The sequence below is a fragment of the Meriones unguiculatus genome, chromosome 3 (genome assembly GCF_030254825.1).
Source record: "Meriones unguiculatus strain TT.TT164.6M chromosome 3, Bangor_MerUng_6.1, whole genome shotgun sequence".
Lineage (NCBI taxonomy): Eukaryota > Metazoa > Chordata > Mammalia > Rodentia > Muridae > Meriones > Meriones unguiculatus.
Genome location: NC_083351.1, coordinates 72,955,297 through 72,981,934, shown reverse-complemented (window position 1 = coordinate 72,981,934; position 26,638 = coordinate 72,955,297). Strand labels below are relative to the sequence as shown.

General features: G+C 39.5%; 1 protein-coding gene across 6 annotated transcripts in view; it reads left to right on the top strand.

Annotated features, from left to right (window-relative positions):
- Window positions 1–26,638, top strand: part of Ptn (pleiotrophin) — an 88,045-nt gene that overhangs the window by 3,906 nt on the left and 57,501 nt on the right. The window contains exons 2-4 of one of the 6 annotated variants that reach the window (XM_021638202.2): window positions 2,940–2,970; window positions 3,068–3,104; window positions 6,463–6,661. The exons of 3 other annotated variants lie outside the window; for them this stretch is intronic. The gene's annotated coding sequence lies outside the window, so the exon portion shown is untranslated. The remainder of the gene's footprint in view (window positions 1–2,939; window positions 2,971–3,067; window positions 3,105–6,462; window positions 6,662–26,638) is intronic. 2 more of the 6 variants (XM_060380197.1, XM_021638203.2) reach the window with 2 other exon arrangements.

Genomic DNA, 26,638 nt, shown 5'->3' with positions numbered 1-26,638 from the left:
AAGTCCTATCTCAAATAAAAAAAAAAGAATAATACAGTTTTCCTAAGAGTAGAATTCTTAAACTCCACAAACGTAATAATAACAACAAATATAGGCCAAACTGTTTGGATATTCATCTTCTCAATTTTCTTTTATTTCTTCCCTCAGCTTCCAAATATGGACATTTACCTTAAACTTTTTTCCTCTTCTCTCCTCTGCTCTTCCTTTTGATCCTGCTTCCAAAACTCCCAATGTTCCCACAACCCTTTGTGATTCCATGGGAAAAGCTGAGTCTCTTTTTTCCTCTCTCTTCTTCTCCGTCCCTCCCTCTCTCTTTTTTTTTCTATGCTGAGCTCTAGACTGCCATTTTGATGGTTGTGGTTTTGGGTTTTGTCTTGTTCTAAGACGTGGGGTTTCCTGTGTAGCTCAGGCTGGCCTGATGCTGACAGTCATCACTCAGCCTCCTGCACTCTGGGATTATAGGTGTGTACAGATCTAGACTCCCGTTTAAACACTTCCTTCTTCGCTCTCTCCCTTCCTCCGTTCCTTTCTCCTTCTCTCCCCATCTCTTTTCCCCTCCCTCTCTCTTTTCTTTTTTCCTTTCTTGCCACCATCCATGAATAAGTAATGAAGGAGTCACTGTGGCCCAATCTTACTTTGAAGAACTGATAGAGACTTGATGTTGTTTTATTTCTAACAGACTTTTACCACTTCTATTTACCTCACTGTCATCATATACTCTGCCTTGGTTACAAAGATAAATGAATACACCTTCATTAAGTTTATGATCTATTTGAGGTATACATAAGGCAGTTAACCACAGCAGGATATATAGTAGTTCGACTTTTATCCTAAGTGGTTCCAGTGAGAAACAAAAAGAGAGCCCATAGTAGGCTTTATCACATTACATATGTATTTCAAAAGCATTTGTGATTTAGTGCAGATGACAAAAATAAACTCTGATTTCTTCATGTTTTCATTTCACATTTGCCATATAATGGAGCAGCAATGAAAATGGACCTGATAACTTAAAAATTCAGCCTGAGTTTATTTAGAATAAATATAATTGTAAAGTATGATACCTCATCTCTTGAGGGCTCTTCTTAGATTTGTCGAGATATGAGATGATTGTACTCTAAAGAAATATATATATATATTTCTTCATATATATATGGAGAAAAAAAGCAGTCCTACTCCATTTGTCACACATTGAAGCCACAAAAATTGGTCCAAGCCAAAGTTCCCATCAAGGGAACTTTCTGTCTCCATCACTCTCATCAGAGAATAGCTTCTTTTCCATCAGAGTGGCCACTGGATTTAGCTAACCATTCCTGCTCAGTACTAGCTTCACTCAGCTACAGATCCCTTAAAGGAAAGGCCAGTCTTCCTCAATTCCAGAGCCCTACAGTACTTAGCAAAAGCCCATCAGAGATGCTCGACAGAAGCATGACAAGTGAACAAAAGATAGCTCTGAATACTAGCCATTTTCTTTGCTAATCATGATCCAATCCCATGATGTCCTTTACCATGATGTCTCCTTGCCTCAGGACAAACATCATGCATTATTACTGATATCCTCAGGCTTCCAGAGGAAATGTCTCCAAACTCATTCTACTGCTTTTATTTCAGCGATCCGGTAGACCTGCAGGATCTTATCTTCATTACATCCCACCTGACCTTCTATGACAAACTCAACATATTGTTTTCATCTCAATTCTAGCCTAGCTATGAAGCCTTTGCTTGTCAGAATCTCAAACTTTTATTTTCCCCATTATATATCTGTAACATATATTCTTGTAGGCTGAACAGGGAAAGCTTAGAGGAAGCAATGCGGCTTCTTTCAAGAATGTATCTGCAATAGAACAAATATTTGTAGCTCCCTAGTTTGAATGTTTTCTTTTCCTACATTAAATATAATTATCTCTCTTTTTGTTTAATTAATTGAATTTTTTTCCCATTAGCCTCTCAAATCAAACCTAAAAGCCAATATGTGTGTAATAAGAGGTCAGATAACCTAGAAAAATCCTGGTCTTCAATGTTCATTGGATTAACTCAACGTGTGAACACCCGGATGCCTGGGTCCATCCGAATTCACAGCTTCAGAGTTTCTGTCTTAATAGGAGGACTCAAAAAACCAGAGTGTACAAGAGGAAGTCTGGAAATGGACAGCATCAGATGCAGGAGCCTTCTACTGACTCCTTCCATCTTATCTTTTATGTTCGGTTCTCCAACACTCGCATACATGCCACTCCTGCATCTTCAAAGAATTTTTCCTTTTCTTTTCCTAGATCATTCTTTTCTTAGTTTTCTCTTACTACATAAAGTTCACAAGTTGAGTATGCTCAAGGTCTGGGATATTTGACTTTTCCTATCAAGTTTTTTTAAAGATTTATTTTTCATGTATTTTATGTTTATGAGAGCTCTTCATAAGTACCAGAAGAGGAAATCATATCCTCATTATAGATGGTTGTAAACCTCCATGTTGTTGCTGAGAATTGAACTTAAGTCCTCTGGAAGAACAGCCAATGCTCTTAACCACTGAGCCATCTCTGCAGCTTCCCATCAAGTTTTGGAGAACATATTTCATATAAGGGACCCCCAATTGAAAGTGTAACCTCCAATGGCTGGCATTAACCAAATGTGCAACCTAATCCAAGTCCTTTCTGGGGCCCTGCTGATGGAGGCTCCGATACAGATGAGGGAATAAAGGAGCGGATTCAGAGACCTGGCAGGTCACTGCTGTCATGGATATTGCCCAGTATGTGATGATGAGTGTGTTACCAGGAAATGTGGGGATTTGTTTTTAAGCTCAGGGATGGGAATGCTGATGACATGCTTTGCTTCCTCAGTGGGTGTAACACTGACAAACTGTAAAACACTCTGCTAAACACAAGCTCACATTATTAAAATCCCGTCTTTCTCATTTCTTACTTTTGCTACTGTCCTTGCCATTTTTGCAGAATACCTGGAGATTGCTAAAGATGCCAGATGGTAAGTTTGACCCAGTGAAATGAGGAGGAAGAAAGATGTGTGACAGGAAATAAGAAAAGGAAATCTGAATCATAGTTTTTTTTTTTTTTTTTTTAAGTGAGAAGACAGTCTTAAAAAAGGCTAAACTGAAACAGGTATGGCTTCTTTTATTAATTACCAGTGTTCTAGTTCCTATCTTAAAGGATACACATTACATTGCTCAAATGTTTATTATTGCCACATGTAGGTTTTTAGAGTTCTTGGCACAGCAGTTGCCGCTTTGGCTTTCAGGTTCAGGCTAGTTGCCCAAGGATCTTCCAATAAGGAAGGTTGTGATGCCCTAGGCCTCCTTATGGACTGTACATACATGCTTAAGGACTCCTGGATGCTGGCAGTGCTTAGGGCTGGGGAGCTCACTCTGAGTAACAAGACACTTAGGTTTGTTTGACAAATGGTCCTTTTGTCATACCTCTCTACACAGGATGTCAATAGATTAATAAAAATCATGAGTGTACTTCATGGAAACCTACATGCAAAATGTGTTCACCTTGCTCTTCATCTCCAGATATTTTCAGTATTTGATGGCTTCTCAGAAACTGTTGCATGATCTCTTATTGACTTGGCTGAAGCCCCTGTGTAGTTCAAGTAGCCTGGTCCCATGCCTGAGCACTGTTTCTTCTGGAGTCCTCTGTAGAGGAAGAAAAGGATCTAAATTGTTGTCTCCTAAATTTTCCTTAAAAAATTACTAAATGTGTTTGGTAGACTTTGCCTTTAATATTAGAAGTATATATAAGATTAGATTTTCTTTGTGTTATCTGGATTTTGATATCTATCACACATTCTTCTGTTCTCTTCTGTGCCATAATAGAAGAAGGGCAGAAATCATCTTTCTGTGTGACATCTTTCCATGAAAGATTTTGGGATGCCCAGAGAAAAGGCACTCCAGTTTTAAATCAATAGTGAATATAATTTGGTAAAAATCCCAAGGAAGGAGAGAAAAATCTTTTAAAATAAAACGAGTGGAAATTATGCAAAGATTTAGAACAATGTTTTAACAATAGCCTACCTCACATCCTGAGAATATGGACTTTCGTGTTTCCTAGTCACTGGGTTTTGCTTTCGATTGTAAAAACAATCTTGTGTGTTAGCATCGTGGACAGTTGACCAAATGAGCGCTATACCCCATGATTAGAATCTTTGGCTTGAAATAAAAACACCCTAAAGCTCTGGGGAATATAATTTAAATATTCATGTTCTTAAAAAGAAAGGAAGAAAAGAAAGCTACTATAAAATAAACAAACCAAACTGTTTTCTATTTGCATTGTATTTTTTAGAAGCAATTTAAATGAGGAAGCCTAATGGTTCTTCAATTAAGTAATTAATTAATTAATTAATTTTAAGGTAAAATGCATGTTTAAAGCTTGGAAGAAGACCATCAAGTCTTTCTTTTCATACTCTTCTCTTTCCCGGTTTACCTTATATATTTCATTATTGAACAGTTTATGAGAATATATGAAATATCAAGTAGAGTTCAATGTAGGTCAAACTTGTAAGTTGATTAATTTAAATCATTTGAAATACTTTCCACTGTATTTCTTATTAGGAAAGCAGATATACCTGAAAAAATATGTTTTTCTGTTCTAGAAAAACATGTTCATGGTATAACTTAATTAAATTTTATGAGAAAAACCTATATTCTTTGGATATACACTGTGTATTATCACTCTGATAAACTTTTACAATTTTTCTGGTATAACTCAAAAACAGTTATATTTGTAATAGTTTGCCCTTCATTCCTATCAACACTGCAGTCGATTCATGCAATATTTTAATAGGTATATGCACATTAGCATGTACATTTCTTTCCACAAAATGAGCTAATTAAAATGGAAATTCAATTTATTTAGCTTGATATGGGTAATTTAGAATTGCAAAAATGCTTAGTAAGTTATGGATACTTAGTAAAATGATGGAAATAGAACAATGCAAGCCAACAAATATCCCATGCAGTAAACATGGGTCTCTGTCTCAGCAAAGGATAACTTCTTTAGCTGGGAATAAATTATCTTTAAGAGTTAGCATGTGCCAGTTCAAGGTCAAGCTGCCCCACAGAAGAACCCTTTCCATGTAGTCAGGAGAGAAAGTCTCCCTAGGGAAGGTACAGCTGCAGGCCCCTCCCAGGACCCATCTAATTCCTCAGCTGGTCCCTGGAGCCTGGGAAACTTCTGAGCTGTTCCAGGGTTCCAGGGTGGGTATAGCTCACTGCAGGTGGGCAAGCTCCCAAGGCCAGCAGACCTCTTTGATGCCTGTCGCTCCAGGGCTTGGCAGCCTTCAGGGGAGTTATTTATTTGCTCTGTTATTATTTGGAGTGACTAATGTACAATTGGCTCTAGTTGAAAGTGGCTTGGATCAAATTGGGGTTTGACAACCACATTGTTGATCACAGAAGAGGGGTGAAAGTCAAATGCCTTTCTTGTCTATGCCAGTATTAGCATTCCCACCAACTTTAGCCCCAAGTGTTTTTCACTCTTTTTAAGTAGCGTGTTGTTCTGATGGTGAGGAAATGATGGTTCCCCTTTTGATATGTGATAGCTGGGCATTTGAAGAGGTACTTCAAGGCTGTCATGAATGAATTTGGTTTGGAGATGCAGATCAAAAACAGTTCAGAAGAATAAATGGGTAGATGTGGATTTCTAGCAATTTCTTTTTAAACAGACATTTCCCTAGTGCAGGCTGGTTCTGTGAGCATCTGATTCCTCCAGTGAGTTCTCTTGCAAGAGGTTAAATGGGAGCCATTGACTTTAAAGGCTGCACAAAAGATGACCAAAAAACAAAACAAAACAGACAAATAAAAAGCGAATGAAAGAAAAGTGGATTTGACCAGAGGTCTTAGAGAACATCCAAGAATGGGAGAGAGCACAGCTTTAAGCCTATAGAAAGGAACTTTAGAACTCAGAAAAATCCCATTTAAACACTGTTGAAGGATTTTTATACTCAGACAAATGATCTGGAGGATGCCGTTGGGTCCTTTGGTTGGTATTTGTTAGGAAATTTCCTTGGGGCTGACTTGCCTTGCTCACTTTTTCAATCTCCTGGCTCAAGATACCTCTTTCTAACGACAATCTCATGAAGCTAGCCTCACTCTGGGGAGCAGCTCTGTCCCTTCCTTGATCTTCCCAGAGGGAGTTCTTTGAAGATAAAGTAGCCTTAGCTGTACCTGTAAAGATTACTCCCGCAAACAGGACCCAGAGCTGGAGAGCATGGTCTAGTGGTGAAGCTGCTCCCTTGGCATCCTGTGGACCCTTACCCTCAGTAAATGATAACTGAATTAGAGAAGTGTGGGATCTGTTTTCCTGAGCTGGAGCACAAGGGTGTCCCCATCAGCTCAGGGCTCAGCTCTAATTTGATCTATCATCTTTCTGACTGTTTTATGCCTTGATTCATGTGTACCAAGTGTGGTACACAAAGCTAACTAGTTTTTTTTTGTTGTTGTTTTGGTTTTTTTCTTCCCAGAAGAAACTTGTGCTTGGACATTTTATCAAGAATTCAAATGTAATTATGAAAAGCAAACATGGCTCTCTTACCTTCTCCTCTCAAATTGCTTTCTTCCTTGTTCGATATTTAAATCTACACCAACGTATAACCAGATTCAAGATTATCATCTTCTGGACCTTGGGCACCAGCAACTGGAGAGGGGTTCATAAGAGAAAGTGTGAGTTTTCTTCTTTAGCAAGTAATGCCAGCCTAAGAATTAGAGGCTGTTTTCTTTTTGTTGTTGTTGTTGTTTTGTTTTTGTTTTTGTTTGTTTGTTTTTCTCTCAAACAGGAATAGACCGTTGGTCTTGAAACCTGGCATGGGATAGCTAATCTTGCCTCTTGATAACATTTAAAGAAAATCACACTTTTTGAGAATATTAGACTATTATTATTTGTATCTAGTCTACATCATAACATGGCAGTTGTATCGGCAAATCTTTTAGACCTGGAATGAACCCAGAATCCCTGGTACTGGAGACTTAGAAAAGCATGCATATCTTAGGAAGGTTTTAAAGACCATTAGTAAAATCTTCTCAGGGAGTAAGTGGAGAAAGAATGAGACTGGTTTATCAGGCACAGCTGATTTTTACTGAAATGAGAAAAACTTGAGAAGGAGGGTCACATGCAACTGAGAGTCATTCAAAGTGCACACTGGAAAGACAGAATATAGAAATACAAGTAAGTGTATGCTAAAGCAAATTCACAGCCTTCGAAATATACCCCACAACACAGCATCCAACTGGAATTATTCCTCTTGGATGTTTCTATATGAAACTGTTTCAATTGTTAGATCATCTTGGATTCTAGATACTTGTATTTAAGGAAGTCATTCTACCGAGTATGACTCACAAAGGCTGTGAATTTTAAGCTGCTTTTCACTATGCCTGCCACATGGTTAATAACATGTATGGACTATTTTCAGCATATCACTACCTGAACTAGCATGAAGTTGACACACTCAATCCATGCTTGTTATTGGAAGGAATATAGTCAACCTTTTATGTACCTTCTGTTTCCCTAAGGCGCTCATTTCTAGGTGCCAACAAGTTAAAATATTAACTGGATTCTCAAGCTGAAAGTTGTGACAAGAGTACTCATTTTTTTAGGCATCTACAAATTTTCTTTCCTGCTTTATCCTTTGTGCTTAAAGGACAGTTCTAGTATCTATGCTGCTCTCACTCGGAGCCCCTGGCCACTCCCACTTTCCTTGCTGTGCTCAGAGATGTGTGGCAATAAGTAAACATGTCAGGTCCACCACTACCTTTGAGACATTACTCCTTGGCACTGTTAGGGCAGGAATGGACTTTCTTCCTTACCACTAGATAATTCTAGAGACTGAAGACCTTGATTTCTTTTTTAAAAATTTATTTTCTAGCTTTATTTATTTGTTTGTTTATTTATTGAGCACTGTTTAACAGTAGTGATGACAAGTAGTATTTATTGAGTGCCTTCTCTATCGAGGATGGCATGATATTAGATCTTTGAATTAAGTTCTCTGCTAAAATCGTCCAGTAACTTTGTGGGGTAAAGACCATTTCCTCTCAGATAATGGAGCTGAATCTCAGGTTGGTCATATCATAAAAGGTGGTAGGCTATGGAATTAACATTGTAGTCTAAGTTCATCTAACATAGGCATTCAGTACAACACTCTTCTACTTCCATCACTTATTCAATGACAAATATTTGAAGTATTTTGGTTCAATATTCCTATATTCTTCAGAACTAGATCCAGTAACAGGCTCTCACACTGTTAATATACTTCTAACTCATTGATGTTTGTGGAACACAGCATTAGATAATGAATGTTGCTGTTAGCTGAGGTCCCCTTCTTGTATATTTCTTGCATACTGATTCATTTCTAGTTGTTTGCACAGACATCCATTTACCTGGCATGGTGGTTTCAACATGATTGTGTTGAAGAGAGGACTCATCTGGGACTCAAGGCAGGAGCATTTCTAGCTGCTGCTCTCTGATCCTCTGGCCTACTATCACCTGACTTAATTGTTGGACTGCTCTATTCTAGCCCTGAGGGAGGCCACAATGCTGTGTTTGTTTGTGTATGAGAGTCCCTGGCATTGATTAGCAGCAAGCTACAGTGCAGCTGAACATACAATAGCGACCAAAGGATGGGGAAAAATCCTGCTACAGTTTCCCATTGGAAAGCATTCACTGTCAAAGCTCGGACATCCAACAGTGGAGCACAGAGGAACAGAGGCTGGGAAAGGTTAGGCGATGGATTCTCCACGCCCTGCAGCCTGTTGTGTGCTACAAGGTCACTCACTCTGTTACAAGAAGCACTGAGCCTCTGTACCTCAAAATGTCTTTTATGGTTTGGCTTGGAGACTATTATTAATGAGGTTTGAAGAGGGCCAAAGCGTGGAGGGCTGGCAAGTGTAAGGAAACCCCAGGATGACAGGAAAGAGGGCAAAGATACTGAAAATGATACACCTGCCACAAAGAGCAGGTCTACACAGTTAATGCATCATTAGTCTGGCGGCATGGAAGAGCTGAAAATAGACAAAGCCTCAGTTCAATCAATAGAACAAGGAAATAGGAAGTATTGGTAGGCTGAAATTTACTTTTTGACTGAAATGGAAAACATAAAAATGCACATATATATGAAGCTCCATGTGTTATTTTGGTACATGGATGCATTGTGTAATGTTGAAATCAGGTTAAACATACATAGCTTTTCAGATAGCCTTTCTTTGTGGTGGAAACATTCAAGTTCTTTTATCCTCATTATTTTTTTAGAATATATAGCACATTGCTGCACTCAGGCCTCAGACCTTTGAGCACATCAGAATGGAAAGTAGGAACTTTTATTTAACATCATAGACAAAGTCAGTGGTTTCAAGTTCCAAATGACAATTGCGTTTCTTCTCCTGTCATGGAATTAAATCTTAAATCTACTATAAGCACCCTTTTTTTCCAGAAGGTGTATTACAAAGTATCTGCTTGAAGGGCAGGACTCTGGAGTTATGCTGAAAGGAACACTTTAGTAGAGAGGATTTTCAATATACAGACTGTTTGTCTAAGCTATATTGTCTTGTTACAACAAGACCTCGTCTGTTATCGTAGGCTGTGGATTCCAAGTGGAGACATTGTAAGAGAAAAAGAATATTTGTAGGTAGAAAATAAAATCATAGAGTCACTCAATCAAGGTTTTCAGAGGAGAAAGACCTACCTTCTCTGGGAGAAAAGGGAAGCTAGGGCAGGGGTAAGTTTTAAAACAAAATCCAGAATTGAATTGCACACAATAGAAAGGCAGGGGAGAAGATAGAAATTACACCAAGTGTTAAGATTTAGATGTGAAATGTCCCCCACAGACTTGTGTGTTTGAATACTTGGTCCTCAGCTGGTGGTACTCTTTTGAGACATCATGGAACCTTTGGGCATAGTGCCTCACTGGAGGACCTAGGCAAAATAGAGATGGGCTTTTGAAAGTTATAATCTTGTCCCACTTCTAGTCTAGCTCTGTACTTCCTGATCTGCTGAGGTAGAATGGGCCTGTCCACAATGTCCTCCAGCCTTGAGCTGCATTATATCTTTTCAACTTGGTGGACTAAGACTAGGAGCCAAAACAAATGTCTCCTCCTTTAAGTTGCTTCTATCGATATTTTGTCAAGCAGTGAAGAAAGTGCTTAACAGACCAAAGCAGTGTTGGGTGTGGGTAGAGGAGAAATGAGCTTGATTTGGAGTATCCAGGAATGAACATCAGAGTTGGAGGGGAGTGTTGAAAATAATAGTATGGCCTTTTACGCGCAAGCTAAGCTGCCTTGGCTTGGATAGCAAAGAATCACTGAATGTCCTTTAAAAGGGAGAAGAAACTTGGTAAAGTGTTGGATAGGGAAGGTCGTTCTGGGAAAAGTTACACTGAGATAGAGAGGGTCTATGTTAAGTAACAAGAATACTGAGATAAATATGTTGATTTCCAGTCTCCGGATTATACAACCTAGTCTCAGGACACCAAGTTGGAATATCAATAGGTCATCAGGGCTGTGGTCTAGCTATGCATATTGAAAGGATATAGGAAAGATATTTAAATCAGCAATATGGATCAAAGGAGGCTTCCAGAAAAAAATACTGTTCTTTGATTTGTGATTAAAGAATATTGAGGGGAACATATTTATGGTAGTAATAATGGTGTGAATGCTTAATTCATTCTTTTCCAGAAATAATTACTTTGACTGATCCCCCTTACTTGTCTTTCAAGGTTATTGCTCTTTATGATAACAACTGAATGAATGAGCAAATGGATAATGGAATAAATTTCTAAAGCCTTGTTTAAGTCAGGAGTTAGGAAGGATCTTAAAATCTGGGACGTCAAAAGAGGCTCAAGTACACAATAAGGACATTTGCTCAACCATGTTTGTAGCAGTTTTATTTGTAATAGCCAGAAGCTGGAAACAGCCCAGATGCCCCTCAGGGGAGGAATGGATGCAGAAATGTGGCACATCTACACAATGGACTATTACTCAGCAATAAAAAACAAGGAAATCATGAAATTTGCAGGTAAATGATGGGAAATGGAAAAGATCATCATGAGTGAGCTGTCCCAGAAGCAGAAAGACGCACATGGTATATACTCACTCATATAGACATATAATATAGGATCAACCCACTAAATCTGTACATCTAAAGAAACTAATCAAGAGGGAGGACTCTTGCTAAAATGCTCAATTCCTATCCAGAAAGGCAAAGAGGATGGGCATCAGAAGAAGGAGAAAAGAGGGAACAAGTCAGGAGCCTGACACAGAGGACCTCTGAAAGGCTCTGCCATGCAGACTATCAATGCAGATACTGAGACTTATGGGCAACCTTTGGGCAGAGTGCAGGGAATCTTAGGAATGAAGTGGGAAAGAGTACGATCTGGAGAGGACAGGAACTCCACAAGGAGAGCAACAGAACCAAAAAAAAATCTGAACACAGGGGTCTTTCCTGAGACTCATACTCCAACCAAGGACCATGCATAGAGATACCCTAAGACCCCTGCACAAATGTAGCCCATGGCAGTATCCAAGTGGGTTCCATTGTAATAGGAACAGGGACTGTCTCTGACATGAACTGATTGGCCTGCTCTTTAATTACCTCCCCCTGAGGGGGAAGCAGCATTACCAGGCCACAGAAGAAAATAGTGCAGCCACTCCTGATGAGACCTAATTGACTAGGATCAGAAGGAAGGAAAAGAAAACCTCCCCTATCAGTGGACTTGGGGAGGGGCATGAATGCAGAGGGTGGAGGAAGGGAGGGATTGGGATGGGAGGAGGGAGGGAACCACAGGGGGGATACAAAGTGAATAAAGTGTAATTAATAAAAAAAAAACCTGGGACGTAAGTACCCTGATATAAAATTAGTGAATTAATGGTGAGTCAAAAATGAGATGCTGAAATCAGTCAACTTGGGAATTCTAGTGCCATCACTAAAGAGGGCAAATATGAAGGGAGGATTCATCTGGAGAAGGGGTGAGTGCTCCCAGTCTAAGGTAATCATGAAAGGCAAAATTACCACTGGAACTGAGTGGCAGCTGGGCACAGACTTCCTGGGTGTTCCCGAGTTTCATTGGCATCCTTGATCCCTGGGAGAAACCAGCCTTAGACCTGCAAGCCTGGTTGTGGTAGTCCGGCTGCCACCTATACTCTAATTTCCCAGCGTTATAACTGCATCTTTTTCCTTAGGAGCTTTTCTAACATATTCTCTCTGACATGTCATTAGACCATGCTAATAATTTTTCTTTGCAGAAGATGTATTGCGTGATGTTCTTTTGTAGGGGTTCCTTAGATCCATGGACTTTTAAGAAAACACTAAAGTCAGGTTTAGATCTTTCAGACAAATATGAAATCTTCCAGAAGAAACCAGTTGACATAGTAGAGTCATGTGTCATCCCAGTGTCCATAATTCTACTCACTGAATCACTCAGAGAAATGCCCATCTTCCTTGACACTGTTCATTTTCCTCTGTGTCGGAGGAATGTTCTTCTGCTGGTCTTTCCACAGCCAGTGGGAAAGAGAGTCACTCGTGAAATTCAGCTCTGGAATGGCAGCGAAAGCCACACTATTAGGGTTCAATACTACAGTACGACCGACTACAGTCCGCAGAATCAACACGGTTTAGGGATGTAGTCAAAGGCAGAGGCAGCCCTAGTGCTCGTGGCTGAAGGGCTCCTGTCTTGGGAGGATGTCCAGCAACACTGCGGTGTTTTGTGGTAGACTTTTGCCCCTCCACATGGCCTGCGGGGATGCAAGATGTTCCCTTCCTTTCTACTTTCTTCATCCCATTCCAGGTTCTTCCCTCTCAGCGAGAGCAGGAAGACCACAGATCAGTTTTATTTTTCCTTCCTTAAATTTTGTTTGTCCAGCTTGGTTAAATGGAAAGAAAGCCCAGGAAGTAAAAATTGTCTGGGTTCCAAGCCTCAATTTAATCGTGATTCAGGAGGGGCAGGAAGTGTCCTGGGGAACCAGATTAGACAAGGCATTTTTTAAAGAAAGCCGTTTAGCTCTCGGAATCTGTTATATTCATTGTGATTTCAGATGAAAGCCTTTAGTCAACAATTTCTGGTCCAGGAGGGTAAAATAATAGATTTCATTAAAGGTTTGCCTCCTTGATTCCTTTGAATAATGTAGCTTCCACCAGAGTGATTTCACTGTCGTGACCCACTTGATGTTTTAAAAGGAAAGATACTTTATTTAGACTTTTCTTTAATAGCATTCATAACTAAGAGCAATCTATGTTGCTATTGGAAAAATCGTTTTCTTACATCTTATCTCATTACCTTCCTTAACTGATTCTATAAATCAGTTTGATTATGATCACTGTCTTTACACATCAGAACAGTGAGGTTCTGAGAATGGAGGAAGTCCACCAGGGTTCCTATGAAAAGGGGCGCGACAGTTACCTCACCTGCCTTGTAAGCTCTTCTGGGAGGAATTATTATGGTTCATAGAGAGTGTGTGGCTCAAAACATTGTTCATGAATATGCTCTTATTTTTAAAAATTCTTTATCCGTGTGTGTATGTGCATGTGTAGGTCAGAAGACAGGTTTGTAAAGTTAGTTTTCTTTCTTTACCTTTACTTGGGTTCCAGGGACTGAACTTGGATCATAAGATTTGCATTACCTAGTAGCAAGCACCTTCACCCACTGAACCATCTTACTGGCCCCAAAGTACTGCTTTTAGAAGAGCAATTTAGCCAGGGGCATCACATGGGGCTACATGCCTTTTATCCCAGTACTCAGGAAACAGAGGCAAAGGCAGGCAGATCTCTGTGAGGCCAGCCTGGGCTATGTAGTGAGTCCCAGGACAGTCAGGGCTATGTTCAGAGACCTTGGATTAAAGAGAAAACAAAAACAAAACAAAACAAACAAATAAACTCTACAAACTCATGATAAATATATAAATAAACAAACAAATAAATGCACAATAGTTTGCCTACATTAAAATCTCCTGGGGTATATCACTATGAAATACATTTTTCTAAAGGAGAAGGCTTAGGAATATTCATTTAAAATTATTCATCTTATATTTGAGATCATAACATTGCTACATCATTTCTCTTTTTCCTTTCCTTCTCCAAACCTCATATACCCCTCTTTGCTTTCTTTCAAATTCATGGCCTCTTTTTTCATTAATTGTTGTTACATGAACATACTTGTTTTTAATGCTAAAAGATATCCATCAACAGTAAGGTTTGAGAGCTTCTTGTATGTGTGTATTTATACACACACACACACACACGCACATACATATATATATACATATAATATATATATATATTCAGCATATATTTTTAAAAGGGCCTATTATGACTTCTTATTTTGGAACAATATTCCAAAATAACTTGAAGTAGGTCTTCAAGTCTAGATTAGACTTTAATAGGTACCAACTTTGTCTTTTAATTAAACTATTTGAACTTTTCAAGCCTCTCTGTCTTTTCTCATGAAATTATAGACCCAGGTGAAAAGACCTCGAGGTCCCTTAAAGCTTTGATTCCCAGACCAAGCTCTTGCTTCAGGTGCTGATTCTTTCTTTTTTCCCGTCTGGAATTGCTTTCTGTCTGTGTCTGAAACAGAGGGTGCCTGGTGTGATGTTAGGTCATCTAGAAGCTCAGTTGAAATTCAGACTCTCAGATAACACCCAGTCTCTGAAGCTGGGGCCAGAAAGCTATGTTTTGGTTAATTCCTGGTGGCTTTAATTTGTGAGAAAGTTCGAGAACTAGTGATTTAAACACTTGATCCTGCCTCGTCAGTGCCGGGATGCTAGCCATAACTGCCCTGTTTGTCTTCCTAAATCTAAGTGTGATGGTCTATTGCTGTGTATCTTAGGGAGAAGGGCATTAGGAATGTTTATCTTTCATTCCTAAAAGCCACTTCCAAGTGTAAGAGCCAATTTCCTTGTTTTTAAAATAGCTTATTCCACATATAAATGTACAAAGGGCACTTGAAAATTTTGACAGAGAAGTGAAACTTTAGTTACTGAAAAACTTCTTTGCTTGGATCCATTACACCACCGAATTAATTGACACTAGTTGTTCAACAACATAGTTTATACCTTAGTGTATGAACTAAAAGTAACATTCATTTTTCTAAGACAAATACGCATCACAGGTATGCTTGTCTCCTTATCTCCCTGGAATAAACTCTTAAGACACTTTTTCAGAAATGGGAAATTCGAAGAAATTGGCCAACAGAAATACAAGCACAGAAAAGAAAGGAGAAGGAATTTAACAGGAGGGGAAACTCAAATAGACATAAATGGAGTGAGATAAGTGTGAGAAACACTGACACTGTGTCTGAGATCCACTGTGTGCAGCAAAGACACTTTGTAAAGATAGAAAACAAACTGATCCATGTAAATGGGGACAGAGTCCTGACAGCAAGAGAAGACGCTGTTCCCAATGGAACTGAAGCTAGCAACAAAATTGCTTTAAAGGGATTTTAGGCTCCTTTGGCAACATTGAGAGAGTGAAGAGTGAAGTGTTGGAAGCTGAACCAAACCTAGAAAGGTGTCTGACAGCTTTCCAAGGAGGGAAAAGGCAACTGTTACGTGCTGTAATTTTTCCACAAGAGCAAGAGAGTAATCTGCGCAAATCAATCCTGCGAAAGTTTCCCCCAAACCTTCAAATCTTACTATCTTTGTTTTATCACAGCATAGTATATAAATATTTGTTTTTCTATATCTTAGTTTATTTATCCTTTTATAAATAGAGGTAAGAGGGAGTTTAGTGATTGGACCCAATTTTTAATAGGTCACAGATCAGTCGTTATTTCCCCAATTAATTATTAGAGTTGCTTTCCATGGTGTCTGGTTGATCATTTCTGCTGTCCCTTAGAACCATGCAAATCAACAACTGTCTGTCCACATGCCACTCTTGAAAAGCAACAAACTGAGTTAGGTTTCATAGTTTTGAAATAGAGTTTAGAGGCCACCAGCAGAACATCTCCATCCATTTATCTACCCACAAACTCTTTATGGAGTGCTGGTCCATGCCTCAAGAACACACAAGTAGAAAAACCAAGGTGCCTGCTTTCATTCTCTGTAGATTAAAGGCAAGCCACACATGGTCAGTTAGTGGAAGGACTGTGCAGGGAATGAGAAGAAAGTGATAGAGGACCTGTGATGTGAGGGAAGGAGGAAGGTGAAAAATGAGAGTGTGGAGAGAGTTCGGAGTCCCATTTTAATGTTTCCATTTATGGGCTGAAGTAAAACAAAACAAAACAAAATAACAACAACAAAACCCCAAATCTACAGTGTTAATCTCATTTAATATATTATCTCAAAACTGAAGCCTAGACTCTTATTTTAAATTTTTGTTAAAATAACAGTAAAATATATTTCTGTTAATATTCAATGTATCATTTAATTTATCCTGCTCACGTATGGCATAAAACTTAAAAAAAACAATTTATAAATGGAAACTTAAGAGTATGATAACTTTTTTTATAATTTAAGCATGAAAAATGTTTTAATTTGCTGTTTTCATATATTTTAAAAACCTGAAGTTTTTGAACCAAAACCCTGGTCATACTTCCACTAAGATGTGACTAGAGAACTATGAGATGAGAAAAGAACTATGTTTTGATGAACTGTGTTGGTAAAACAAATAAAGGTCAACCACACAATAGTCAACGTGCAAGAATAAAAGCATTGGCACAAATAAATTTATATAATGCAGATTATCTTTTATCCTCAGCCATCTGAGAGGTTGGTATTTATAACTAGCAATGCCAGCAGAAATTTCACCACAAGTAGCTACTAATTCATTTTATAATTAGCAGCTGGAGATGAGTGAAGGCAATGAGTTACCATTTTGGGTGATGATATATAAAATAGGACCTCCGAGGAAGTAAAACATACTCATTTTGTGGAAAAAGGAAAAATCAATAACAACAACAACAAACCAACTTTAAAGCCATAGAGGAATCTAATCCATATTTGATTGAAAAGATTTTATTCTAATAAGACAAACATAACATCTTGTTGACTCTTAGCTAAGCTGTGAGCAGGTTGAAAGCCTGGCCTTAAGACTGTTTGATAAATAAAATTAACCTCCCGGTTTGGAGTTGACAGCAGGAGGTGACCTTGAAGATTATTTGCTTGTTTAGCTGTGCTTAGCTGAGCATGGGTTATATAATTCACTACCATGAGAGCAGGAGAGCGCAAATGACAGTAAGGCAAGTGAGTCCTAACAGCTGTCCAGTCATCACCTTCACTGTCCATTAGCCTGGGTGCTCTGAATGGGACACCTCAGGCACACAACATACTGTGGGAATACTCATTAGAGCCTGAGCGCATGAGGTCTGCCTCAAAGCTCACTTCGAGTCTGTGGAAAACACAGGCAGAACTTGTAACACACAGTGCTCTCCCAACCCCAGGTTGCTCTGCAAGAAGAATAATCGCATCGGGATGTGTGGGAAGGATAAAAAGATTCCCTGTGGGCAGGCTCCACAGAGAGTTGTGTGACCAGAGAAAGCAGTGAGCTGGTTTGTGAGCAGCAACTGCTGGTAGGATTGCAATTCAATTGGCAAGAAAACCAATAGAAAATGTATAGTGTGAAGTTGAAAATAAAAGCCTACAGGGAAGTTTATTTATTTTTCTCTATGCAGTGTCCAGAGTTATATTTCTCGCCAATGTTCGCCCTTTTCTCCTATCTAAATACCTTTGAAGATGCTCCCTACCTTTAAAACTTCTTTGGTAATTGATTTACATTTGATACTGGCCTTGTATTTCTAATCTCTGTAAAATATAATGTACTATGTATTAACCATGCAAAAGCAGGTATGAAGCTGTAGGGAAAACCCGGCAGCGCTCAGCTCTGTGTGAAAAGGCACAGTTACAGCTGCAGTTTGGCAGATTGCATGTTTAGAGCATATACTGCTCACTCATGATGTGACACGGAAATGTGCTGTTTCATGCTATGATGTCATAGCCACCCTTCTTCCCCGTGTGTTTTTCATTGTTTCTAAGCGGTGTGTGAGAAGTACGGCTTTTTTAGGGGAAGGAGTTCATGGGAGTGTGTAGGCTAATTTCAATGAAAGATGGAGAGAAAAAAAAAGTAAGACCATTTTATTCCCTCATGGTATAAATCCTAGTAATAAAATTAAAGCTAATGAATGGTTACATAGGAATGTATTACATTCATGTTTTCCAAAGTAGCAGGGGCACCGTGAGCACATGTTGACTGTAGAATGGGATATCATGACTAATAAAGATGGAGGTTATTGTTTTTATTTTTACTTTTGTTTCTTTTTTTAAATGTCACAAGACACAGTGCTGTTAGGTAACGGAACATCTTTAGATGGGGTAGACCAGTAGGTCAGTAGGTCTGAAGGTAGACTGAACTGTGACCAAACTATTTGATCCTTGGATGTTACAGGATCAGCTATTTAAATGCTGCTGTGAATGTTGGCAGAACAGGTGCCCGCAGAGCTCGAGGGCAGGTCACACACCTGGCCTATTTCAGCAAAAGGGCTGAGAGTCTCCTCTTCCCCTGAGCTATGATCATCTACTCTTGACAATGTGCTCTTATTTTCATCCATATGGGTTTCCATACTCTTTGTGGACACTAAGAGACAGTCTGAGAATAGGTTGGATTCTGAAAAAAAAAAAAAAAAAAAAAAAAAAAAAGAAAAAGAAAACCCCACAGGGGAGAAATCCTAGGTTTTCTTATACAGTTGTTAAGCTGGGGGTGGGGTAAGATATATAGTGATCTGAACAGAAAGGGGAGAGCACAGAGGCCTCAGGAAAATGTTTGCTTCCAGCTTTTCAAATCACCTTGATTCAGTGTAAATTTTAAGCACTACCCCAAAGATCTAAGTAATGCTGTCTTTGGAGTCTTAAGATTCTTAACAGTTATGCAAGGGAGTCAAGGCCAAATGTGAAAAACTGAACATGCAGGGAAGAAACTCTGATAAATGTTTCATATATATTATGGATATATTCGTTTATTAACAAATTTAGTTAATCCTTACATGAACTTAGAAAAGTGTGGAGAGTAATGAGCAGCATGTCAGAGATAAGGACACTGGCACTTAAGGTTGTTAAGGAAACTGTAGGTCTTAAAAATACACAACCTATACTCAGAGAGAAAATATTTATGCTGCTCTAGAACTCATGCCATTGCCCATTAAATCAAGTCAGAAGAAAAAGAGCTTAGGTGTTGTTGGGTTGAACCTGTGAGTGAAAAACAGTGGCTAGGGATAAAAGAGCAATATACAAATATCAAAGGGGGAGACATGACACCTGCCATCAAAATTCCAGAGATCAGCAAAGATATGTGGGTGCTCATCTGGGAGGGGTTAATTCTCTTTGTTATCATATTGGCTGCTGGCATGTACTTTTTCTTACTTGCAACGTAACTGTTCTATTTTATAAGGAACTCAAGGTTTTATTATTTGCTTTTTGGTTTTGTCTTTGTAAGTGAAACTCATTACCTCAAAATCTTCAGCCAGGAAATAGCAAAGACTAGGGATGAATTCAGGTAGTCTGTCTCTAAAATCCATTCTATTAAAAACTTCATAGCAAATGAGAGTCCCTCAGGGAAGGGACAAGTTCCCACCACCCAGAAAAGCCTGTGGCCATTTGTCCTACCACTTGTTAACTCTATGCATACACAAATACATCTCTGAAAAGAGTAGGGATTCAAAGTTAAAAGTAGATCTAAAGCCCACCATTTGTTGCCTTAAAATTAGATAAGATGGGCTCAAACTATTTATAAATGTCTACACCAACAACCACAGAGATAGAATACTGCATGGAAGACCATGGAGTATTCTGAGTTTCCTGTCTTCAGTACTTTCTGGAATCGCTAACGCCAGTAGTAGGAAAAGAAGGGGTATGTTGCTCAAAAACTTGGCCCTTTTTGTACGTCTTTGCCCTGAGCCTTCCACCACCACTGGCTTCCTGTGAGGAAGGGTCCATGTCGTTAAGGATATCTTTATATGCTGCAGTTCCCTTCACCTGTAACTGGGTGCATCCTCAGGCACTGGCTGACTCATGCCAAGCTTTATGCATGCCCTGTGGTAGCCAGGGTCTTATCCCATTCATTTTCTTCTTGCAAAGGCCATATTTTATGTGATACAAGGATTTTATTTCTCAAAAATAATTTTAAAAGCTTGACTTTTAAAAACCTTGCAAATAAAATAAACATCACACACACAAATTAATTAGATCCGAAGTTTGTATACATCTCAATGACAGTTAGGCTAGCCATTCTGAGACTGTAGTTTCACAATGGATTTTGCACTTTCAGCGTGTTATTCCCTTTTCCCCTTAAAGTTCCCTTTTAAGACTGCCTTGTTGACAGATTGAATGTCCTACATGTAATCATTTTTACTGTATTTAATTAAGATTTTCTTTCAAGAAGACTTGTACTACCTGTTAGTGCCTGTATTGATGTAGGACTGGAATATTTTGTGGTTTCAAAGATGAAAAGCAAGTGAGTAAAGTTTTCAAAGTCTCCAGAATTTCCCCAGTAGAGGCTCCTAGGTATGTGGGCAGATAATCTGAGGTATTGGAATTACTACACTGAGGCGTCTGGGATTCCCTTAGGACCCATGTGCTTACACCCACTCCCCAGGCAGGACACTTTTAAAGAAAAAAAAAATTGAACTTAAAAGTATTCGGACTTTTAAAAATTCTTGTGCAAATTTAAGTCACAGAGCACGTGGGGTGAAACAAACAAAACTCCAAGCAATCAGAATGACGAATGCTTGCAGGCTAGAAGAGGAGGGGCAGAGGCTGCACACCTTGCCACTGCTCTCCTCAACGGTCTCTGTTCTTCATGCCTCTCAGCCCTTGTGGGTTCATGGACAACCTTCGACCAGCTAGAGCTGACTACTTCTCTTCTGAGTGAAGTTGCTGTGCATGTGTGGAAATGGGGGTGGGAGGAGAGAGAAAGAGACCATCAACCTGAGAGCCGCCCCACATCCAGCAGAGCGGCTGTGCTTGGGGACAGACAAAGCGGCTAATTGTGAGCAGTTCCACTTAGGGGCCTGGGAAACTTGAGCACAGAGGGGTAGCTGTGACCCATTTGGCAATAGCAGGGCTGGCCTTGCATATTTCAGCACCCTAGATGGTCAGACACCTGGGGTTTCTCATAAGTACAGCCCTGTTCTTGGAGATTTATGACATTTACCAGATCTGGCAGCTGGCTAATCTGCAGGAAAGGTAATTCTTTAAGAGGCCCAGTCTGCAAGACAGGGCTCCCCAGGAGGGCTCCGGTTCCCTCCTTCATTCCATTCAAAGCTTGGACAATTTAGCTGCAATGAAAGTCCTGTCTGAGGCTAGGGAGTTGGCTGTACGCTTGCTATGCAAGCATGAAGACCTAAGTTTGAAACACCAGCTCCTAAGTATTGAAACCAGTGTGGTGATCACAGCAGTATGCTGTGGAGGCAGGGGGGTACCTGAAGCTTGCTGGCCTTCCAGTCCAGCTGAAATGGCAAGCTCCAGACCTAATGGAAGACCCTGTCTCAAACATTAAAACATTAAAAGGTGAAAGAAAACACCTTTTTCCTCTACCCTCTACACGTATATTCATGAACAAGTACATCTGCACAGACACATGTGCACACAACACACAGGTATAAAACACAGACATACACACACAGACACACACACACATGCATGTACACACACCGAAACTTGCACTTTATTGGCATTCTTAGCCTGAAGTTACAAGCAATGGAAAGCCCTCTATGGTGACTGTCTTGGTTTCCTTTTGTGGCTTGAGAGGAATTTAGCTTGTGCTTATCACTCTGTCCTATAAGGGTTCCATTGTTCTAATACCCCTCATTCTCTCTATAATGGCCAAGAACAGCTGCCATCAGAGCATGTCATCCCTTAGGCTGGGTATCACACTTCCTCACAGGTGTGCATTTGTTTGACAGTGATGTCATTGTTAGTGTCCTCTGTTCCATTGGCAAATGGTCCTTCACTCGGTATTCAAGTCAAAAGAAGAGAGGACTAACTCCCCTTCCTAGAGGTCTGACTCCTGATCCATGCTACCATCTTTTTTATCAGTATCAGCCAATAAATAAATCCCACAATTCTAACAGAGTATGAACATACATATACTCAGCAATGTGAGAAGATTTCAGTTACGTGCATAATAAACATCACCATCACTACCACTGAGGAGCACAAAGTAGCATGGAGTAGGACAGGTTTGCTTTAAAAGTGGAAGTAATTACTATATATTCCTCAGGTAGTTTGCTTTGGCTTTTAAGTCTATTCAACATCCCAAGGCATAGAACATTTTTTACAGCTTTTGTTTACTTCACAATGTATACCTTGAATTGTGCTATAAATATTTCATACAGGTCTACATTCTACTGACTGTACGCATGGCACTGGAGATTCTTGTTCACCTCTGCCAGGTGCCCTGGGGCCTATGAAAAAGTACCATAATACACACAGAAAACAGTAATGAGCCATGATATTGCTGAATCTGCTTTAGTTAACGGAATGCTTAATGCAGTCTGCTCCAGGAAAGCTGGTTTTGGGATTGTGTCATTTAGGGTATTCTGTGTCCTCCTGAATGTTTCAGTTATGATTCGCAGCTTAAAGCTGAGCTTCGTAGATATTTTCTTTCTTCTTTTCTAATGAGATTTCTCCGTCCTGCTCATCACTCAGCAGCTCAGTAATAGACTGTGGAATAACACGACACCAGATAAAAATAAAGTAACAGCTAAAATGAGCGATAATTTCCCTCCTGCTTCCCAAATGTGATTCCTCAGCTTCTGCTCATAATCCAGCAGCCAACTGAAAGAGGCTGATAACAAACAGTAGCTCAGGCCCAGACCAAGGTGACCACACTGAGGACAGATTCTATTCCAACTGGATGTAGCTTCCTCCTGGGTCCCAGGTAGCCTAAAAAAGCTTTTATTCCAACAAACAGGCCATATGTAGCACATCAGATATTGTAACTCTGTTGGAGATAGAGAAAACCTTGTCTCACCAATGATCATTGTTAATGTGGATAGGAGCTGAAATTTATTTCATCCTTTGACAATTATGAGGAATTTGGTTGAGGGCAGAATTTTTAAAGGGAAAGAATGAGTACAGAGCAACTTTTAAAAACTGCATACAGAAAAGTCCCCTATAGATAGTACTATCATTGAGGGATTGAGTTGGGAGATGGAATAGTTCCTAGAGTTATTGGGAGAGTTGAAAAAAATGTATTCTAGCCTGGACATCTGGGGCAGCTCAAAGAGAATACAATGAAGAGCTGGGCCATACAGGAATGACAACCTGTGCCAGAGTCAGAAAAGTCTCCCTTCAGGAAGATATACATGAAGCTGCTGGCTCCAGTGAGATGGCATTTTGTTATGCACAGAAAGAAAGGAAGGAAGAAAAAATGAAAGGAAGGAAGGAAGAAAGAATGGAAGAAAGGAAGGAAGGAAGAAAGGAAAAAAGAAAGAAAAGAAGGAAGGAAGGGAGGGAAGGAGGAAAGAAGGAAGTAAGGAAAGAAGGAAAGAAGGAAGGGAGGAAAGAAGGAAGTAAGGGATCTCAAGATAAATTACAACACTATAGACAAAACTGCTATCTACACAGCAGTTGACTCTTCCTCAGCTCCCATAATCTGCCTGTGTCCCTGCAGTATTGGGCTCTCCAAGTCTTATAAGGAAATCTGAAAGCGTCTAACTGGTGCTTGTCCCTAACATCACCTTCCAAATAGTCTGGGAAATATGGTCATTAGAGGGTCTTCTTCTTGTTGTTCTTCTTCTTTTTCTTCTTCTTCTTTTGCTGCTGCTTCTCTTTACTTTTCATTTGCTGCTTTCTGGAAGAGAGTTGGAATGGCTGAGCTGCTACTGCCAGGCACATGAGTTCTTTACTGCTGGAACACAGTACCTTACCAAAGCAGTCTTAGACACTGGCTCACAGTGTAAGGACACATCCACCATAATGGGGAGTCATGGCTGCAGGAGCTTGAGGTGCTTTGTCACATTCCATCGGGAGTGTTCAGGAATGAGCACTTGGTGAGCTCACTCAGCTCACTTTCTCCATAGTATGGAATTTTGTGGCCACATGTTTTGGGTCTTTCAACCTCAGTTAACTATACAATTTATCATAGTGAAATCCTTTGGCTTGTTTTTTGGGTGACTTGAGATCCTGACAAATTGGCAATCAATATTAACTACCACACCAGGTTGGCTCAGGGAGGTGGAAGTCTGAAGGTTATCGGGAAAATGCCATTTGAAAACATAGGGACTGCAGGATGCCAAGATGGCTTGGCGTCTGCAAGGTGCGTAAGGTAATAGGAGTTAAATGGAATAAAAAAGATTTTTTTCAAAGTACTGCAGTGAGGCATCTCAAAGTATGGTAAACATCATACTAAATATCACTATAAAGTTATTTTCTACAGCAACCTCACATAAGAAGTTAAAAGGTAATTCATTAGTTTTGGTGTTAATGTCAACTAATTGTTTCTCTATTCGATTCATGTATTTTATACAGTTGTCTTATATTAAGGTGTTTTAAACTGAAAAATAACTATTCCAAAGTCAAGATTGATGTTTTTTTTATTATTATTAAATGAAATGGAAGTTTCTAGCCTTCTGCTTGAATTATTTGGTTTTCACTTAGACTGGATGTTAAAAATGAATCCAATGACTCATAGCTTCTATTTTTTATTAAACATGTGGGTGGGAGTGGTGGGAGAAATGATAAAAAATAAACAGTAACAATTTTCCAAAAGGTCTGTATTTAAATTGTATTTGAGATAAAGAAGCTGGGCTCAGGAACTTAACCCACAACCCAGCATCAGGCAAAACTGACAGAGGGATGCATGAGCCACCCAGGAAAAACATCAACACAGGCAAACTCCTTTGAGTAGCCCCCTTTCTCTTAAGCTTCCAATTTGTTTGTCTTTATCTTGTAGCTTTGTTTTTTGTCCTAGGCAGAAAAGCAAGTAAAATACTGTCAAACAAATATCTAAGCCACATGTGCTATAGAGACTCCCTGATCAGAGGGGAAAAGAGTTATTTGACTACACACCTTGATTTACATATATTTTCATTGGAGGTCCACTCAAATCCTTGACCGCCAAAAAGACATTTTATTCTGTAAAGTGAGCATTTCTCATGTTTCATGTTTGGAATTAGTAGGGTTTGTAGATCTTTTTACCCTTCATCCTGCTCCTTGTCCCTTTGTGTGTGTGTGTGTGTGGGGGGGGTGGGTGGTTGTTATAAACTTAAATATTTTGAAGTCAGTTTGGCAGTATAGCTGTTTAGTAAACAATAGTAGATTCCCCTTGGGGCATATGATCTCCTCAAGTCATTGGCTTTTGACCAGTTTTACAGTACCAGGCATGAATTCCTTTCATGGAGTAGGCCTCCTATCTAATCAGAAAATAGCTGGTTACTTGCATATCCACAGTGCCACTACCCCAGCAGTGGGCATATCTTGTCTGCTATTGCCTGACAGATCCATATTGTGGCTTGCAGAGTCTTGCTTTGGATAAGACCATTGACACTTTTCTCCTCAGCATCAGCACTATTTTAAGCGAGGTCTCTTTCCATTCCTGTGACAATGACATAAAGCGCTATTCCCAGGCATCCCAGCCCTCTGTAATGTGAGAAATTTTGTTGCATCTTCTTTTTGTTCTCTGCTTCTGGCTCCGTTTCAGTGTCTATTTTTGACTCCAACCTTTTTTCTCTCTCTCATTCAGTCCCAGCTTCATGTGGTTTTGTTGAACAGTCATGGTATGGAAACTTCTTGGTCTAACAGTGTTAACATGATCTTCATGTGAGCCAATCAGGTGTCAAAATACTGATGTCAGGATGAGGCTTTATATTTAGAGCCCTTTAGTGGATTGAGTCTTCTCTGTTTTAAGTCTTATGGTCTTTAAAAAATTGTTTATGTTTCAGGACACTTACTGAGAGTCATTTTGCTGGAGAAAGGTAAGAGGTGAACCTGAGCCACCCTATGCTTGCTCATCATCTGCTTGTCAAAGAAGGCCTCATAGTTACCTTATCTTAGTGTGCTAGACTCGAGAACTGACCAGATCAACTCAATGTGGTACATATTGTACTCTGTCTATAAATTCTTCTTCTTCTTTACCTTATTTATGTTCAAATCTCAGCTCCTGGAAGCAGCTTTGTATAAGCTATTGTGAAAAGGAAATGAAGCAGATGACCAGTCCTTTGAGAGTCTAGGACAGGTGATTTGAGAAAATTCTCACTACTGGTAGGATGTACGCATGGATGTATATGTTTGTTTGTTTGTTTGTTTTATGTATTCATGATTCTGTGATACAGTGATGTGAAATAGCAAGATTGGATTTGTAATAAGTTTTCCTTTTTGTGTTTGTCAAGAGTTTCTTTCACTATTTTTCTTCTTCTGAGCAGCTAGGAGAAAAGATAATATAACCTTGAGAAGAGAGGGGTTATTGCCAAATGAGAATGAAATTCATGACTTTTAAATAGTAATAAATTTTGGAGCTTCCAAAGCCTATGAGGACTCGGGGCATAAAATTCGTGACAATAAACAATGAATTGGCTCAGTGAGAGGTAGCTCTTCCTCCCAGCGGACGAGATAAAATTTTTATAGGCAGTAAGAAAATCAGGTCAGAGGGAGAAAAATTACAAAGACATGGTTGGGTCTCAGAGAAAAGACCCTGCAACCCCTCTTGGGATAAAAGGGAATAGACTGTATAAT